This window comes from Oxyura jamaicensis, chromosome 7 (genome assembly GCF_011077185.1).
Source record: "Oxyura jamaicensis isolate SHBP4307 breed ruddy duck chromosome 7, BPBGC_Ojam_1.0, whole genome shotgun sequence".
NCBI lineage: Eukaryota > Metazoa > Chordata > Aves > Anseriformes > Anatidae > Oxyura > Oxyura jamaicensis.
The window spans coordinates 6,197,740-6,216,554 of NC_048899.1; the positions used below are offsets into that span (position 1 = coordinate 6,197,740).

The 18,815-nt window shown below is 37.0% G+C and overlaps 1 long non-coding RNA gene across 1 annotated transcript in view; it reads right to left on the reverse strand.

The window, feature by feature from the left end:
- Positions 1-2,005: 2,005 nt before the first annotated feature.
- The window catches only part of LOC118170152, a 36,991-nt gene continuing 20,181 nt past the window's right edge, over positions 2,006-18,815 (reverse strand). Inside the window, exons 3-4 of the long non-coding RNA XR_004752538.1 lie at positions 11,305-11,406; positions 2,006-2,102 (exon numbers count right to left, since the gene is read on the reverse strand). This is a non-coding gene — a long non-coding RNA (uncharacterized LOC118170152). The remainder of the gene's footprint in view (positions 2,103-11,304; positions 11,407-18,815) is intronic.

An 18,815-nucleotide genomic window follows, 5' to 3' on the forward strand; every position in this document is an offset into this window, starting at 1 on the left:
TTTAACAAGTATCTTTTGTTTCAGCAGCTTCTCTGCTAATCTCACACTTGTACGAAATTGCTGTTGACGAGGTGAGACCCTTTGTGGAGCTGACTGCTGCAGAGGACCTTTAGCTTAAATGAAAATGACAGCACTTCAGCAAGGCCAAACATAAACTCTTTGACAGAATATAGATTCACAAAGAGAAGTAATTCTTGCTGCTGTCATAAAACATTGCTTTTTTCAGATGTCAGTGCCATATGCTGCCATTGTGCATGGAGCAGTTGCTAGCACCATCTACTGGCAAATTCCCTAAACCGGAAAAATAGAGGGATTTTCATTTCCTTGGAGTGGATCTCAAATAAAATGGTATACAATCACATTTCAGATGTGCACTAGTCAGGGCTACACTAATGACAGCTCTCCCATTGCATTTGTAGGGAAAGATCCTGAAGAATGAGCTGCTATTTGTTCACTCAAGCCCAGGGATGACATTTTACTTTTCAGTTCTGGCTTGCCATAGAAGAAACCATGACTAATCGTCTCTCTTCAGCTATCTTCCTCTTACTGGGAAGACTGCATTAGGATGTGGTCTAACAGGAAGGTAGCAAGACCACCTCGTCCAGATGCTGGAGATTTGGAGTAGTGGCAGAGGATGTGCATATCTGAGACAAACTCAGGTGAGCTATGTCAGCATTACAACGGGACAGGAAACTACAAAATAATCCAAAAAAAAAAAAAAAAAAAAGAAAGAAAAAAGCCTGTGCTGCAGTACTTGAAGTACTATGATTCACTGTAAGTCAGATCCAAATATTATCAAATAGGAACACCTTGTTTTACTCTGTTGGGAATTAAAGTAAGCATTAGGCAAACCATTTTGGCAGGAAAGTTTAATTCTTCATAAAACTTTTGTGACTGAACTATAAAACTGTCCTTTCTCAGAGTGATTGTGGTGTGGTTGACTTAGAGGTACTAAGCACAGTTTCCTGTTTTTTAAGCTTGAACATTACATGAGTCATATAGCACCTTAGTTTAAAAAGTCAGTGGATTCCCCCATTTTTCATTGATACGAATTAAAAGATAATTATGAGATTCAGATTTGGTTCTAACAGCAGAAGAAGAGATTAACACTGCCATACTCAATCAATTTTTTGTTGGGTTCTCTGCATAAATCAAGTTCCAAAGAGATCTAAACCAAGCCATTTCATTCTAATCCTTTCATCTGACAGTAAAAACAGCTAGATGGAGTGACGTTACACTCACTCACAGATTATTGCACCAAAACCTACATCAGAAGGAGGATGAAGTATTCAGACTCACAACCAGACAAATCAGAAATTGCTGAGGTCCAAAAGCTCTTGCGTCACATCTCTTCCTGAGCAGTAAATTGGTCATCTCCGCTCAAACACACAAGACAAATGAGAACCCAAGTCTGGTCTTCTGCCTAAATGTGGAGATATCTATCAACCAGTCACCCTCTTGTGGAGACTATGCTGTTTGAGGCAGTGGTCAGCAACTTCCAAGCTTTCAGACAATGATGCTGATTCATTACCACTTAAATCTTCACAATTTCCTCTCATCCTTTACCAGATAGAGGGCAGAAACTACAGCTAAGTGCCAAAAAGCAACAACCGGGTGCAAACATGATGTAACTGTAAAGTCCTGAGCCAAGTTCTGTTGAACCAGCCAAATTGCATCCCAGTGAACTGTTTGAGACCATAAAACCATTCGTTCTGATAAGCTGTACTCTACTTCAGTGCCAAACACCAAATCCTGCCAACAAGTCTTACAATATTTCACTTTAAGAAACCCAGATGCTGGGGGAAGCATCCTTACACAGTGTGGACCCCCTCTGCCCATTTCTACCAGGTGAAAAGCCAGCTGTGCTCCCACAGCTTGTTGAATTCACCCATTGAGCAGTTGTGATACTTCAGAGAAATTTTAACCAAAAAGTGGTGATCCATCCCATGGTTCTCTATTGTCTCAAGAAACAGCCAGTCGAAGTATCATGATGCTTTTACTGTACCTGTTTCTTTCCATGCAAGAGAGCAAATGACCACCTCAGGACAGTTGTGTCGCTCAGAGTCCTGTAGGAAGGCACGCAGGTCCATACCAAATACCATCTAAGAAACAAGAAAACAAAGAAAGCAAAATGTTTTGTCTGGTCTTCTCTCCTCCAAAGACAATGCAGTTTCTCCTATGCTTGGTAATGGAAAAGCCTACATAGTGCAAGTTTTGTATTTGGTTTCTTCCCTTTTCATTCTTGTTTATCGCATTTTATTTCTTGAATTATAAAACTTGTTTTGGTCACGTATCATCTCTGCCTGGATATATTCCCAGAATCCTTCATTTTTCCAAATATAGCTAATTTTGACTTATGTAGACATATATACACGGCCATGTACTCAGCTGGCATAAATCAGTCTGGTTCCACTGAAGTTAATGAAGCCTCAGGGTGCTGATTTATTATTTCATAATAAAGTTTTGTACAGTGTTTTGCATCTAACATGCAGTTATTGGAGTGTATGATGCTTTTCTCTCCCTTTCTTCAAAATGTTCATTCTTTCTTTCCCTAAGGCACTATGATCATGTTATCATCTATACACTTCAAATTGGGCAACCTTGAATTTTTAGCAGTAAAAACATGGTCTATATCACATTTGGCAGATTTCAGTCTTCTGTCTGAGCACTATGTAAAGCAAAAACAAAACAAAAAAACAACAAAACAATAGATAAATTGAAGACAAACATCACGAGCTGTTAACACATACTTGTCTGCTAACACATGCCCACACACAAAGCCCCCTGTGCAGAAGTATTTCAGAGCATGCTCCACTGAGTCAAAATGACTGATGTGTCTTTAACAGCAGAATTATGTAAAATTAGAAGATCATGTGTTATACCAAGCTGGTGGCCGTCTCCTGTCCCCCCCTCTCCATGTGGCATTTCTTCATAGGCCATTACTTCACACTAGGGAAGCTTCTGTGCACTTCTAGCTCAAACACCAGTGTGAGAAGAAAACACTTGACCTACCTTCAGGCATGTACTTCTTCAGGCGGAGGCGTGCATTGCTGGGTCCCACCCAATCAAGAATAATTTGCATAAGCAGGTATCAACACAAACTGTCAGTAGTATGTTTATTTTGTGCATTGGCACATTTTTGTGAAGGAATAGCTTAGGTTGGCTTAGTGCTTTGCCAGCTTGGAGTCACAGTTCAGTCCTGCTGCTTGAAGGTGGGGCAGCAGGATTTGCCTAAAATTCTTCAGTTTTGTACCTAGCGAATATCCTGTTACATACAATACCACGTTTCATTTGTAGCAATTATGGAATTAGACTTTTGTACAGCTTTGAATCACTTCCTAGGAGAAGTTAGAATTCTTATGTCCCAATGTGGTTTTAATTTTTATCACTTTGACTGAGGCCAGTGCTTGGTGTGCAGTTCTTTCCTTATTCTGGCTGCTTCTCTTCTCCATTCTAAAAACAAATCGTCCTTAAAAGCTAATTGGTTTGTTGTTTTTCTGCAAGCACTTCACTGAATTTTAGTAATCTGTGACCGCAAGTAGATAGTTTCTGTGGTTGAAGTACAGGCATGGTTACAATCTTGATACTTGGCCGCAATTACTTGACTCCTTACACAACGTTAGGCAGCCTTGCATTTATGGGCCTGATTCTGATCAGAGAAACCCTTTAAGATGCTATGAATACAAGATATGTCCATTATATAAATACAAGATATATCCATTCCCTGCTGTTTATTTTATGAAGTGAAGAAATTCAGCATTTCATGGATTAAAGCTTTGCTGGTGCCAACAGCTCCTAACTGGATGAGAGGCCTGGTTCTGTGCCTGTATAAATTTATTTATTTATTTAATAAATAAAGGATATTGGGGTGAATTTAAAACATTTAGATGCTATTAAGCGCATCTAAATTCAGGTGTTGAAGTCATAATTTCTATGGTGACGTGATCATTTTGATGCCTAGTTACTACAGCAGATCAGCAATACTTAAATACTCCTGCGAGTTTTATGCAGTAACTATTTATTCTTTTGCAGCAGTGCAGCAATGTTTATAAATTGCTCTAAGAGCCTTAGATGAAAGGACTTGTAAATGTAGAATACATTATTATGTCTAATTAATGCATTTCATAAACTACCTCTGTGACCTCCTCCCCATGACCTTATCAAGGTGCTGCTGCCTCTGGAACTCTTTCCAACTGCAGCTGGGGATTAATGTTAGACTAAGTGCAAATTTGAATAACCTGGTTATGAAAGGAAACAAACAGGCTGTTCACAGGTCTTTTATTTGTTCCTATGCACTTTTATGTATCCTGTAAACATTAATGAACAAACAAATGTTGTTCTTTGTGATTAGTGCATTTGCTCATTTTAGGCTACGATCCCGAACTTTTTCCTCCAACCCCTGTTGCCTGTACTACTCATTCATTTTCCAGTTCAAACAATTCTTCAGTTAATGTTTCTGCATCTTTATTTTTTCTTTAACTACCCAAAGAGTGCTGGACTAATGCCAAAGAAGCTATTATCATTTAAGAAATAGGAAAATCATATTCATTTGCTATAAAGCAGAGCAGGTCATCTTAAAATTAAATGATTAAGTAAAATCAATAAAAATAATGCCACGGGATCCAGGATTGATCAGTTACAGCTCTAAAAACACTGTCTTCATCAAAACATATTTTTTCTTTAAAGAAAAAAAAAAATCTAGAGGGTAAGATTATCCCTTATTTGATGTAAAAGAAAATAGTTCACCGTAATCAGTTTTCTTCATCTCACTAATGAATAAGTCAAATTCATTTCAGGGACAGATTAGACTCTCTCTCATAACGCGTCGTGCTCTGGGATGCTATTAATGTTTTGTGCCACATATACGGTGTTCATTTCAAGCTACCTATACACTGCTCCCAGCACTTTAAATGATTACATACTAGGTATGTGTTTATATATAGCATGTAATCATCTCAAATGCTAGGATTGCAATATGAATAGGTAATAAGAAACAAACTTTACTTTTGATTACATAGGCCTGTGATTAATTGTTTGAACTTTGGTAAATGAAAAAGCCCTAATTAGTTTAAAAAAATCCTGAAAATGGGCTGTTATTATTAAGTTTAATATATAGTTTATGAGGTTTGTGTGCAGCATTCAGCACTTTTGGGGGAGGGAGGGTTGTTTCATTTTTTATTCAATTTGATTTATTACTTTATTCATTGATTTCCCATAATAATATTTGTGCTTATACACTGCCTTTCATCTGGGGTTCTTCAAGTGCATTACAAACTTGAATATATTCTTCTCACCACTTTTATTTACATTGTCCTTGTAATGAAACTACTGTAGACTAGCTGTATATAAATTGTACTGAGGTAACAAGAAGTAGGAGAGAGAACATGCCCCCAAAAAAAAGAAAAGAAAAAAAAAATAATCACAGAAGGCTGGAACGAAAGCCCCAAACCCTACATAGCCCAGGTAGCTGTTCCAACTTGTAGACTGCCCTCCTCAAAGACCAGTAAGATCTGGGAAGTGTGGTTGCTTTAGGGCTGAGTCAAAACAGCGCTCACTCTCTCAGACATCAGTCTAATCTGTTCTCAGCAATTTCTGTTTGCAGAGAGGCTGTCTGGGCAGAGCACAGGATCTGGTCTCATGCTGGGCAGCCTGTACTGTCAGGAACTTTTTCTTGATGTCTAAAATTGGTTGCTCCAGTTCTAACTTGTTATTTCATGTCTCATTCCCTTGGACATGGAGAAAAATTATTCCCCCCCATCTTTGCGATGCTCTCCTAATAAACTTGAAGGCAATTATTATACAGCACCTTTGTCTTCTTTTCTCTTTAGATGAAATAGAACCAGCTCATTAACTCTTCACTAGTACTGTCATCCTCATTGCCTTACTCTGCCTGTTCTCCCGTCTCATCCTTGGTGAAGCATAGTGTTGAAAATGGACATAGGATTTCAGCAGGATGTCCTTGCTGATCCTGCGGACCGTGTTTCTTTTTGTTCACTGTGCATTTCACTCAAGAGTTGACAGCCTCCCACTAGCGATGCTAAGACTCCAGATCCTCCTGCAGATCTGCCACCCAACTGCCCTGAAGCTGCACAGCTGGTTATTGCTGCGCAAGTTCAGTGCCTCATGTTTGTCCTTATGCAATTCCATTCTATTTTTTAGGCCACTTATCTAAATTATCAAGTTCTTGGGATTTTTTTCTTATTTTTGCAACAAGCCTGAAGCTGCCTAGGCTGGTAATGTCTGACCATTTAATAAACATAGGGTTTGTTTCATTATCCAAGTTACTGATAAAGACATTGAGAACTGCTGCAACGAGAATACACATGACCTTGCTTGAGAGTTTGGCAGTAAATCATTAATAACCTCTATGCTAATAACACAGTTTTCCACACAGTCTTGTACCAATCTGAGGGCACTTTATAGACACGATTTTCCAGTGAAGCTGTCATGTTACACTTACAAAGGTCCAAGTACATGACACTGAATACTTCTCCTGTAGCCGCTCTATGCTTTCACAGCAAAAAAAGCTGTTTTAAAACTCAGATAATTTCCTTTTGATGGATCCTTATTGCCTCACCATTTCTTGTGTCGGTTATTTTAGTTGGTTGGGTTTTTGGTTGGTTGGTTTCTCTTCCTCCTTATAAATGATTTATTTGGTTGTTTCTTCAGCATTTTTTTTATTTTATTTTTTTTTCTGGGAAGGTTGGCTGGTTTTTCATTTCTCTGATCTTCCTGTTGGTTGTTTTTTGTTGTTGTTGTTGTTTTTTAATATTTTTAAAGATAATGCTTGCATTTTCCCTTCTCCAGGCTCTGGAAATCCTCTACATTTCCTCAAAGATAGCCTTTAATGGCATCATTTGTTTCCCCTCATTCCTAACCTCCCAGTTAAGAGCAACCAAGCCCATTCCATTTCAAAACCTGAACTTGTTCTCTCTGATGAGTCGTTCCCCAGCTGTAGCCCTAAATCTTGAGTTTTTGCCAGTAGTAATGTGCAGTTGGTTTACCTACTGAGATTCGAACTCTGATCCAGAAGAAAATAAAGAAGGTGTAAAACATTTTTTTTTGAGTTACTTATCAATAAAATTGCTATCTAAAACAATAGATCAGCATTCTCCATTGTTGGTACTATCTATATTTCCTCCTGGTGTCTTATTTTGTGCTTTAATGAAAAGGCTGACTACTACAATAACTAGGATGAATTCCTGCAGAATCCCCCTTGATACCATCATTCTAGTTTTATCTTACATTGTACACTATTTCATCATTAAACCCCTTTTAGAAGCATAAACAGCTTGACACCATTCCCACGGGTCCTATCACTGGTGTTTATGTAGAATAGGTCAGTGTCTCTCCACTCCCCCTCGTGAGGAAGCTGCAGGCCACGATGAGGTCTCCCCTCAGCCTCCTCTTCTCCAGCCTGAACAGGCCCAGTGACCTCAGCCGCTCCTCATATTGTCTTCCCTTCCAGGCCCTTCACCATCTTCATTTTTATAAGAAAAAAAAAAAAAAAAAAAAGGATGTTGTACATCTTCATGTTGCTTCCATTTCTTGTAGAAGATTGTTACAGAAATAAAGATTTGACAGGAGTCCAAAGCATTTCCATAAATGGTTTTTTAACCAGAGGCACTCACCACTTTCTGTCTGACATTTAACAGATTTCACTTATAATGTATATGGCAGGGATATAACACTTGACATCATGGGAGTTCAAAACATTTTCCACATTGAACTTTTTAATAAGGCAAAAGTAGGTAAAGTGACTTTCCTAAGGTCGCCCAGCAAGTTACTGGCTGAGCCAAGAACACAGTCCAGAACTCCTGAGTCCCAGGCCAGTGTTCCATCATTATGCCATCCAGCCTGCCATATTATTAATGTTCAGCCTAAATATATTCTTGTAGCAATTGATTTAATGCCATTAGTTTCAGACAGCTAATCCAAAGCTTCGTTAGTTATCCAACCTCCAGGGACTTACTGGAACAAAAGACTTCAGGACTAATCCAGAAAATAACATTATAACCTTTTCAGGAAGCCTAGGTACTTTATCCCCCACCCCCCAGTTGAAAAGTTATTTCAAAAATTAAATAACCATCTAATTCTAAATCCAGTTAAAATCACGTGGAAAAAATACATGAATGCTTGTGCTCGTGCCCACATGTTTTTCTATGTTTCACTGTCAGGCTATAATCTGCAATAAAGACCTATGATAGTAATTAATGGGATAAAGTCAAGATAATGATCATGATACATGAAAAGAGAATGAATTTAAGAAGTCCTTGGGGTCTTAAAGAGATAATAGAGGTGAGTGGAACTGGAGGCTGCAGAGAGCCTGCATTCATCCAGCACCTCGTTTGCACAAGAACAGATAAAAAGTTTCTGTGTGAATCACAACCCTAAACTAGATTAGAACAACAAAAGAAAGTATTTTCACATGAAGATATGAAAAGGACTTAGGAGTGCCTAACTCCCTCGGGAATGCCTAGAAGGGTTCAGTTCAAAGACCTCTGAAGATGGCATAAAAGTAAGAGAGACCCAAGAAAGTTGTTAATTGTGTGCATGAGAATACAGAGGAATCTGGGCAGTTAGAAAAAGATGTGCTAAAACAAAGATCAGGAGAAGGTTCATATCAAATAAGTCACAGTCTGTGCTTTTGACTTTCATAATCCATCATGTTGAACTAGGTGCAAGAGATGAAAATGAATACTCTCTCCAATCTAGTATCTCAGGTCTGTATATAAATTTCTCTCTCATCCAGATTTCTCCATGGCATGTCTTCAAATTGCCGTAGCTTTCAGAAAGCTTTATTTATTCGTATGTACTCCTGGACTATATATCAAATAAAAGAATATTCTCTTCTTTCCATTTACATTCTTTCGTTTGCACAGGTTTTTTTTTTTGTTTGTTTGTTTGTTTGTTTGTTTGTTTTTGTACAGATAGCTTTGCTGGTAGTCTTCAAATCAGACCTTCCTCTTTATAGTGCTTTTTAATAGTCAGTATCTAACATGCCAACTACTAGCTTTTAAAATTGAGAATAAACTTAGTATTAGCTTTTGTCCAATATGAATGTCATTGCCCTTTATAGCAGATCTAGTAATATAATGCCTTCTGTTTTCCATAGATTAATATCTAAGAATGCTTTGTGCTTCAAATACTTTTTCCTTTACATAGATATAAAATATGGAGCAATAAAATATAAAATCAATTATTGAAATAGAAGAATTAAAAACTGCAGTCATATAGAATGGAAATGTAATGCTTTATCAGTTCTAAGCAGAAATAGCCCAGAATAAAAGAAGAAGAATCAAAATCCATCCTACCAAGTCTTCAGCACATCAATACAATTTTTTTCAGGGATATAAACATCTGGATTTTTCTTTGTGTTCAGATTCAGTGTCCACCAAGCATTAATGATGTTTCTTCTGTGTTTTGTTTTTTTTTCTGCAGGAAAAGGATCCCCTAATCTTTCCCAAAGCTTTTGTACACATGAGCACAAAACACTTTTTCTTTTTGTATCTGTTTCTCTTTTTTTTGTGTGTTCTAGTGATGTCAGCCAGGTAAAAGATAAAAGAGTAGTCCCAGTTCTGCAAACATTCAGATTTTTAATATTGTCGCAATTATTTACAAAATAAAAAATAAATGTTTAACAAACTAAGTTTTAAAATGTTGCTACTCATTTGATTTTTCACAAACATAAATAGCAAAAAATATATACAAGTGATCATTTATCCCATTTTGATCAAGTGCTTAGTGTTAGCATATGAATCTTTCTCTTCAGAGACTAAAATACTTTTTACCCAGTTTACTCCCACACCTGACATCCTTTTCTTTCATTATCTACTTTCCTGTAAAAAAAAAAAAGCTTGAGGAAAAAACTATTTTCTTTGTGAGCTGAACTCAGCAATGAACCCATTATTCTAGTATTTTGTAGTTCTGTACTGATTGCTAGGTTGCCTACCTAAAGAATATGTTAAAAAAAAAAAAAAAAAAAAAAAAAAAAACTATTTATAATTTCAAATAGTAATTGCAGCACTTAAAACTTACTGAAGTATGAAACATAGATCTGTCTAGTTGCTACCTAAGTAGCAACTTTTTTTCATTTGACCATTAAATCATTGATCTAAGTAATAATAGTTTTGTGTGAGTTAAATTTTTAAGCTTGCCTTAACCTCTGCATATTATATTTTGTGCTTTTTTTTCCCCCTTCCAAACCCACTTTGAATTGCCAGCCTATTATTTTCTTGTAGTTCAGCAGAAATAAAAGTGGCTAATATTATGGAGTAGGAGTAAGTACACAACAAAATTTTTCATGTTTAATGTTCACATTATATGGGATGTGTAGATGTTGATCCAGTGATGGCAAGCTTAAATAGTTAGCTGAAATTCTTATCAAAAATAAAATATCTTCAAGAGAGTACTGGTTATTAAAAAAAAAAAAAAAAAAAAAAAAGATTTTTAAAAATGCCTTTGAGGAATGAACGGACACTAACAAAAATGAAAATACATGGTCTTTTATACATTAAAAGAAGCAAAGCAACCAATCTGATTAGAAAAATTAATTCTGGTATACTTCCAATGACAGTTGCCTGTTAGGCAGTAGACCTCTCAAACAGAACCTGCTGCTAAAGGCACCATCTTCTTCATGCAATTGCATGCAAAGGTTTCGATACAGAAGTGTGATCTGTACACGCACTGCTCCTGTACTTCACATAAGGCTTATTCAAGCTTGTGAGTCATATCTTGCATGCCTCTATGTTATTGCTCCTTGAACTGGACAACTCATTAGCAACAGGGCCCCAGGCAGAGCTTATTCCCATGAAATCTCTCATGGGAAGTAATGATGGAATCTGATCTTGACTACAAATCATTCCTTTTATCTAATAAATATGGCACCTGGCTACAAATCAACCACCTTATCTAATAAATATGGTGCCTCATCTCTTTCTGTAATCAAAGGAAAAGCCATCTTTACACCATTCCTGTGTTATCTACAGAGGGTGGTGAAGCCCGACCTCTTGCCTCACTCCCTTTAATGCCTGCTATTTATACGATTGAGGCCTTGGACGATGAGGCCTCCCCTCTGATGGCATCCAGGCCCTGTGGTCCAGCTAACTGACAAGAACACAATTAAGTGCTAAGGGGAGAGGGACTGTGCAACCTGTGATTCCTAAACAAATTGGCAGAGACCTGAATTCTGGAAAATTACTGTCCAAAAAACCATGGCCTCACAATCCTATCAACAGCCATCTGACAAAGCTCCTCTTGTATTCAAAAAGACAGAAATACCACATATGTGTCTTCAGCACTTACCAGGAGACAGCAGAATCGCATGAAATGCAATTCAGTAAAATTTCCATATGAAACTCGGAATACCTCTGCATCCAGGTCTCATTAGAGTTGATTGCAAAATTCCTGCCAATTTAAACACAAACAGAATGAGACCCAAGTTCTGCCTCAACGGATTCCCATTTAAGTTTTCTTCTGTGGAATGAGTTATCCAGAGCTGATTAAAATGTTCAGCTTTGATTGTAACTTTATTTGCTGTTAAAAAAAAAAAAAAAAAAATCATGGCATGAGGTGACGTTTATGAGGCCAAGCGTTGGTACAATGATCAGATTTGTGCAGGTGGGTTCTGCTTCCCATGCACAGTGTTTTGATGGACAAGATTGAAAGTTCCTGTTGTTGGATTTCATTATTTCAAATGGCTCGATGGATAGATAGGGTGCAATTGTGTTTCAGGCTCTGGGTTAACCTTTTATAAAAAACTTGCAGAAAGTAATTTCTTGCTTATCTTAGGAAAATCCTAGTATAATGGATTATTTCAGTGAGATTCATTACAACATCTGAATTTTAAAAAAGCAATTATTCAAAGAGAGAATTTAAGAATTACAACAACATAGATTTGAAGAATACTGTATCCCTTCTAAGCAGAAATGACTCTGTACATCAACAACAGAAACAGATTTCATCCTACCAAATGATCAGTATATGGATACCAGATTTTTACAGGGATATAGACAGATTAAACACTGAAGTTTCCTATATATTGAGACTCAGTGTCCAACAAGCAGGATGCATTGTATCATGTGAAAACATCAGAGTCCCTGAAGAGTAACTGAGGCTTTAAAATGGTATGTCTCAAAGATGGATCATTTAGAAAAACAACAGATGTAATTAAAAATTTCTCAGTGCTTTGTACAAAGAGCACTGCAGTTATCTAGGTACCCAAACTGAAATTTATTTTATGTAAATAAAGTATGTGTATATAAAGTATATACAAATACACTTTAAATACAATTTTAAACATACCTCTTCATGACAAACAGAAAATAAAAGACCCTGACTCACATTGACATTGCAGAGCAGGTTTACATGCAAATTTCTCAAGTTATTCACAGGAGATTTTTATCTGTAGGCAGAAAGCAAACACCTCTCAATGCAAATCTCATGTGATTGATAACTTAGTGTCATAACTCAAGCTCTGAATCTTCAGTAAATTGCTCATCCCACATATAATATGTTACTGTGTCTATCTCCCATGCAACAGGTTTGAATCTACTGCTGCTCACTTGATGTCAGACTGTTTATCACCATCGTGGTCGAAAATCACAGGAGCAGTCAAACATCTGCTTCATACGATCAGCCACCAGGTCTGAAATGTGAGTACTTGAAGGAAACCATTATAAATCTCCCACATGGTGACTGGCAGTATTTTATCACCAACCACTAGTCACTGATCATGTTGCAGCTGTCCACAGTCCTTCAAGCCCTCTCTCTCTTTCCTAGTGGCCCATCAGCAGCCAGTCTTGTACCATCACCTCCTAGTTCAGATACAGGTGACTCCACACAAGCAGTGGTTATGCCTTACCCAATAAAAAGATGCTAAGAATCCCACTTTTTCCTTCCTAAAATTATATAGTATCTACTAACTTGGTTAATGTTTCTTAGTTCTCTGAGTCAGATTCTAGTAAAAGCACCAAATGCAATGTCAGAGTTGGCAATATGACTTCCAAAGGTGCAGTTTATTTGCTTGTTTATTTATTTTTCACCTCCAATAATGAGAAGCAAAAGGGAGGAAAGGTCACTTATGGCCTTTTTGGTCAATTCAGGAATGGGGAATGAAACTTAGAAAGATAACTGCACTTCCTGGCATGCTGAAGTATATTGCCTGTGCTAAAATTGTATTATGGAGCAGTGTGCTCCTTTGTACCTGCTTTACACCTCTTAGCCCTGAGCTGCTGCTTTCCTGCAGCCAAATTTAAACCTCATGGTTTTAACAGTTCTCAGAGAAGCTCATTTTGCCTTTCACATGAATAAAATCCTTGCTTTCACCCACCAAGACTGACACACACACAAAAGAAAACATGGAAAAAGTAAGTATATACTAACCTGGGCTGAAAATAGATACCTATGAAGCTGCAAAAGCTTTTTGTGGCACAGCTGCTGTTGGACATTTTCCCTTTGCATCAGTCATGCTGCCTCTCTGTGCTGACGTACCTGTACGAAGTTGCATAAGAGTTTTTTTCAACTGTTCTGTGCCAATGGAAGATTTATATTATATCAGGATCATTCCCCATCTTTGCTGAGGTTAGAACCAGTTCACACTAATAGGAAGCATTTGTGTTATGCTACAGATATGAGTCCAAACTAAAAAAAGATCATTTCCATGGAAAGATGAATTGCTTAACATTGATGTAAGCTCTGAGTAGATCTGAGCCTAATGCATATAGAGGTAAAAGCAGAGAAAAGCCACAAAGTGTGGGATTTTATTTATTTTTTTCCCCAAAATTTTTCTATGGATCAAACTTCTGATATCGCCGAGAGAACTTATTGCATCTTCTGAATACATTTTTTCCCCCCTCCAAATAACCTCTCACATAGCAAGTCACCACAAATCTATAGATCCCTACACTCCCTCAGTCAGGGACTGTGTTGTATGAACATGAATTGTTTATTTCTACAAAGTCGAAAGTTGGTAGCATCAGCATTTCGAGCTCTATTCATGAAAGGAAAATGATAATGACAAACTCTTTATGGGAATAATCTAAAGAAATGCTGAAAAGAAAAAACTGATGCTAGCTTTCTCTTTTGAAACTGGCATTTATAAATGCCATACATCTTTTCAGCAATTGAAAATGTAATGATAGTAGAAAGTCTCCTTTATAAATTACCACAGCATTTTTTTCTACTGGAACATCGTTATCAGATAAAGCTGCAGAAATGTTATGATTATACCAGTTCACAGAGCTTTACCATCTTCCCCCAAAAAATAACTCTATCATCATAGTTATCTTTGGCCAAACACAGTGAAAGGACACGCGCATGATAGGAGGTCAAAATGATGGCATTTGATGGTATTTCAGATATGCTAGCTGTAACATCCAGCTGGGTGGCAGTTGTTTCTTTAGATGAACATTCACAAAATACACACTTTAATACTAAATCAAGAGCCTGGAACTCTATGAGAGAAATCTTAATTCAAGGCAAGTAGACTTTCTTAAAAAGAAAAAAAAAAACTTTTAAAACTTTGCATATTATTGCTACACTCTTACACTCTGTATTGGCAACTTTTGATAGCCCAAAAGCCATCTTGTTGAACAGAATTGGTTTGTTCTTAAAACCAGCTGCCACACATAGGTAATGAAACAACTAGTGCTTTTCCTAGCACAGCAGCAGTTTCATGTGGGGCATCATGACAAGTTTAACTTCGTAAATTGATCTAGGTTGAAGAGAAGACCAGAGGACAAAAGATAACAAATACTTAAATTAGATCAGGTTTTCTCATGTATCAATGGAGGCAACTTCCTGAGGACTTTCAAACAGATTTCATAACGTTAGCTGAAGCTTCAAAGTGTCTTCGAATGCTTTGTTTCTACTGTACCTGAAAAAAATACACCCCCAATGGAGTGTGTCCTCAGGTAAACACCATACTATTTTATCAGTAAAAAGTACCAGCCAAAAAAAAAGTCTTTGAATTAACGTTCTCCATTAACAGCTAAAAAAAAAATGTTTCACATTTTACTATGACAGGTGTTTTTGCAGCAAAGTTAAGGCCTGACCTCACTACCTGGAAATGTACATTTGCAAACTAAGTTATGAAAGCAAAATTCAGTAATTGTATCTCCAATTGCCTGATTTGCTCTTTTATATTTAGAAGCAAACTAAGATTTGTAAAGATAAGTGCAAAACTGCAGGTGAAATATTAGCTCACATGAAGGAAGTCATTATTCTTCTGAAAATTTACTGCTTATGTGACATGGATGTCCAAGGGTTTAGTCTCCAAACATGCCATCTTCTGTATAATCGCTACTATTACTAACTTCTCTGTTCACATCAAAGTATGTAGCATTATGATAGAATTAAGGTCTTAATAGGTTTACACCTTTGTGGTTAAACAATAGATTAGAGCATGCAAGATTCTGGCATTTATCATTTTTGGTGAAACAGAAAGGGTTATAAAGGTTTGCTATGTGCAGCAAATTAAAATGCCAGGTCTCTTTGTTATAATAAAGGTGCATTGTGCACAGTGCTGAAAATTTACACGACATACAAAAATAAGCGAGTAAATGGTTGCATTCCTGACCTTTTCACTGACTTCTACTACTCTAATTTACTGTTCTCATATATGTTAATGTTAGAGAAATCATTTACTGAAAATTCATTTCATAGTTAAGTCTAAAACCCTTAAGAAAGGAAGTAATTCTTTCCACTCTACTTTGAGAGACAACAATTTAACATGCTGTGTATACTGCCTGAACTTAAAGATATTTAGCTTGCCTTTCAAAAGAAGATTGTGACAAAACTGTCTTAGCGTAGCCCATCTTTTAATCAAAGTTGTAATAGTCGTGAAATTAGATATTCTCAGCCCATTTTTACTTACTGTATCTGGAATAAAATGCATCAGTCAGCCTTCGCAGGAGAATTCGATTCAATTTCCCATTTGTCTGCAACATCAAACCATCTGGCAATGCAAGTAAAAACACGACACATCAAAACTGTAGTTCAAGCTTCAGAACGCAGAACAATGCTATGAAATAGTGGACATCTTTAAGCTTCAAATAGTTCCAAAATTAGTTGCATACTGTAAAGAAGTATTAATAGAACAGGCCACTCTGAAATCAGAGCACCTGTGCTTTTTATCACTGTGATTTGACATTATATATTTGCATATCCATGAAATGTCACCTAAGACATACTACTGTTTTCTCCAGTGGAAGCAGTCTTCTTCATGCAATTTGAACTGCAGCTCAGCTCTTTATGAGAACACGGTAAATATTGTTTACCTTTCTACAGATTTATTTCTACCTCCAGTCATTTTTACTATTTTACATAGTCAGATCTCTTGTTTTTCTTTCATTTTATTTTCTTTTTTAACTTACAAGTACAGAAACTGTTAAGCAAAGCGTGTGACCAGGTTGCTTGTCTCTGTAGTCAAACCTTTTTATTATGAACAGAGTAATTACATTATTAGCCATGTTAGATCATTAATGATGAATGATGCAAAAGGAGAGAACAATTCAGCTGATCTCTTAGATCTAGATCTCATTTTGAAATTCATGAGGAAAGCAAAGAGTTCTGTGAATTTTATAGATCCATACCTATATAAACATATAGAACTCAGACATACAGACATAGGTTTTCTCCACAGCTAGGACACCAAAATGCTATAAATTCATTTATCATCATCCTCCAAGCATGAGAAAAGCTTCCTATGAATGTTGTCATCTGACCTTTTCTGAAAAGGTCACCAAAAGGGCATCGATCCCTCATTGGGTTTCGATTACACACACTTTTGAACCAAGGATCTTTACATTTACTGCTCTCGTTTATCACAGAACTTTGATTAGAGGAAACATCCAAGATCTGACATTTCAAAGGTCAGTTTGCAATTTTTAAAAATTTCCCTCCATTACTCATTTGAGTGCATGCCCTGCTCCTCCAGAAATCCACTGGAATTACAAGTTTACCTCATCTAAGTAATTTAAATCAGAAACTCAGATTTGAGTGGAATTAAGAAATACTGGATACTAAAATAAAAGGCAACGCATCATGGAGAAATCTTTGCTGAATATAAATGTCTTCAAGTTTATGTATAACAATTGTAAATATATATTTATATGGCTTCGGTTGATTGGTGCTTGTTTTTTAAACACTAATTATACTCTAGATAAAGGGATGACACCAAATTTGAAAACAAGTGGTGCGTATAGACTTAATTTCTGAGTTACAGCATTGCAGAGCACAATGTCAGTAGCGTTACATTTCCCTGGTTTCCTTTAGTTCAAGTTCATGCTTAGGCGACACAGCAAACATGTCCAATCAGCTCCTGCATTGTTTCAAGAAGAGAACGTATTTCACTGAAATATTAAGTGCTGATAAAATGTCTTCTCACGTACTTCTTATCTGTTTGAACTGTAATAAATGTCATGGATTACACGGGAAAACATTAAGAATTTATCCAAATTTGTAGAATGATGTTCTGTTGCAGTAATAAGATCATCGTTCCATCTATCTATCTAGTTCTAGCAATCTATCCTAGTTGTGGTAGTTCTAAGCATTAATACAATGCTCAACGCATTAGGAGAGGGGAACAGTCGTTTGTGATTTTTTTTTTATTATTATTTTTTTTTTAATGAGACAACGCTACTTTCTTTCTGGGATCTTTATACAAAGGTTTCACTAAGCAGGCTTGGAATTAATTGGTGTACAACTTCATATAAACACAGCTACTGTGATAACCTATAACATTTTGGATGGATATTACCCTGTGAATGACCATTTATGTGCTTGAACAACTACTTATTTGCACAAGACAAATAAGTCCATTTCCAAGCTCACCTTCAGGTTTCCCTTTTCCTCCTCTGCTGTCGTACCTGCCCTGGGATTTTTCCACAAAATTATGTTGTCCTCATAATTATCTCTGGACACCTAACTCCAAGAGAAGGACTGCTAATTTCTGGAGTGGTGGATCCCCTGCTCAGCTCACACAGGTGAGCCCTGCAGGGCTGGGGGCTTCAGTGGCCCTGTTTGTATGTGCTCTTCCACATAAATAGCCCAGGCTTAGCCTGGTGAGCTCAGCCGACCTGCATTTACCAGGCATTTATATGCATCTTAGCAGCGATCAACACATTAGAAGAAAAGGTATAGGAGTGGACTAGGAATACCCTATTCTTACGGTTTGATAGTAACAAAACACAAAACCTAAGAAGTCGTCTTACAAAATTGTGTTTAGGAATCCCAAAGCTTACATTTGGTGCACCTTTTCACAGGTCAAGTTGACCTGTGGCATTACCTTTTGACCTTATTTGCAGCACACAGTTATACACTGAGGTATATTTTGACAGAAACTGCACAGGATATCAGGGCTTTTCATAATGCAGTGTTGCCGAGTGATGATGCACTTCATTTAGAAAAGCTGAATAAATACCAGATAAAAATCGATCTTATAACTCCGGTTATTGCCCCAGGACTGCAATAACATGCCCTTTTCCCTTTGGAATATTTGTTCAGTGCACTTCAAAATGCATAACAGATATTTTCGGGGGCGATGTTATGACTTCGTGTGTAGAAAACAATTTCTCTACCGGCACCTCATACCGGGTGCCATTCCAGAAAGCCATTTTTATTTGATCGCAAAGCACAGCTTAAGTGCAGAATTATTAAAATCTCTCAGCTGTTTTAATGTTATAGAAGACTGGAAGAACCATGAAGTGCAGTGACCAAAACTTGCAGAAATGGTTGTTTTGGAACATGCAGACTTGCAAATGCAGGATCAGATCTTTGATACGCCCAGGTAACTTGTCTACTACCAGGCACAGGAG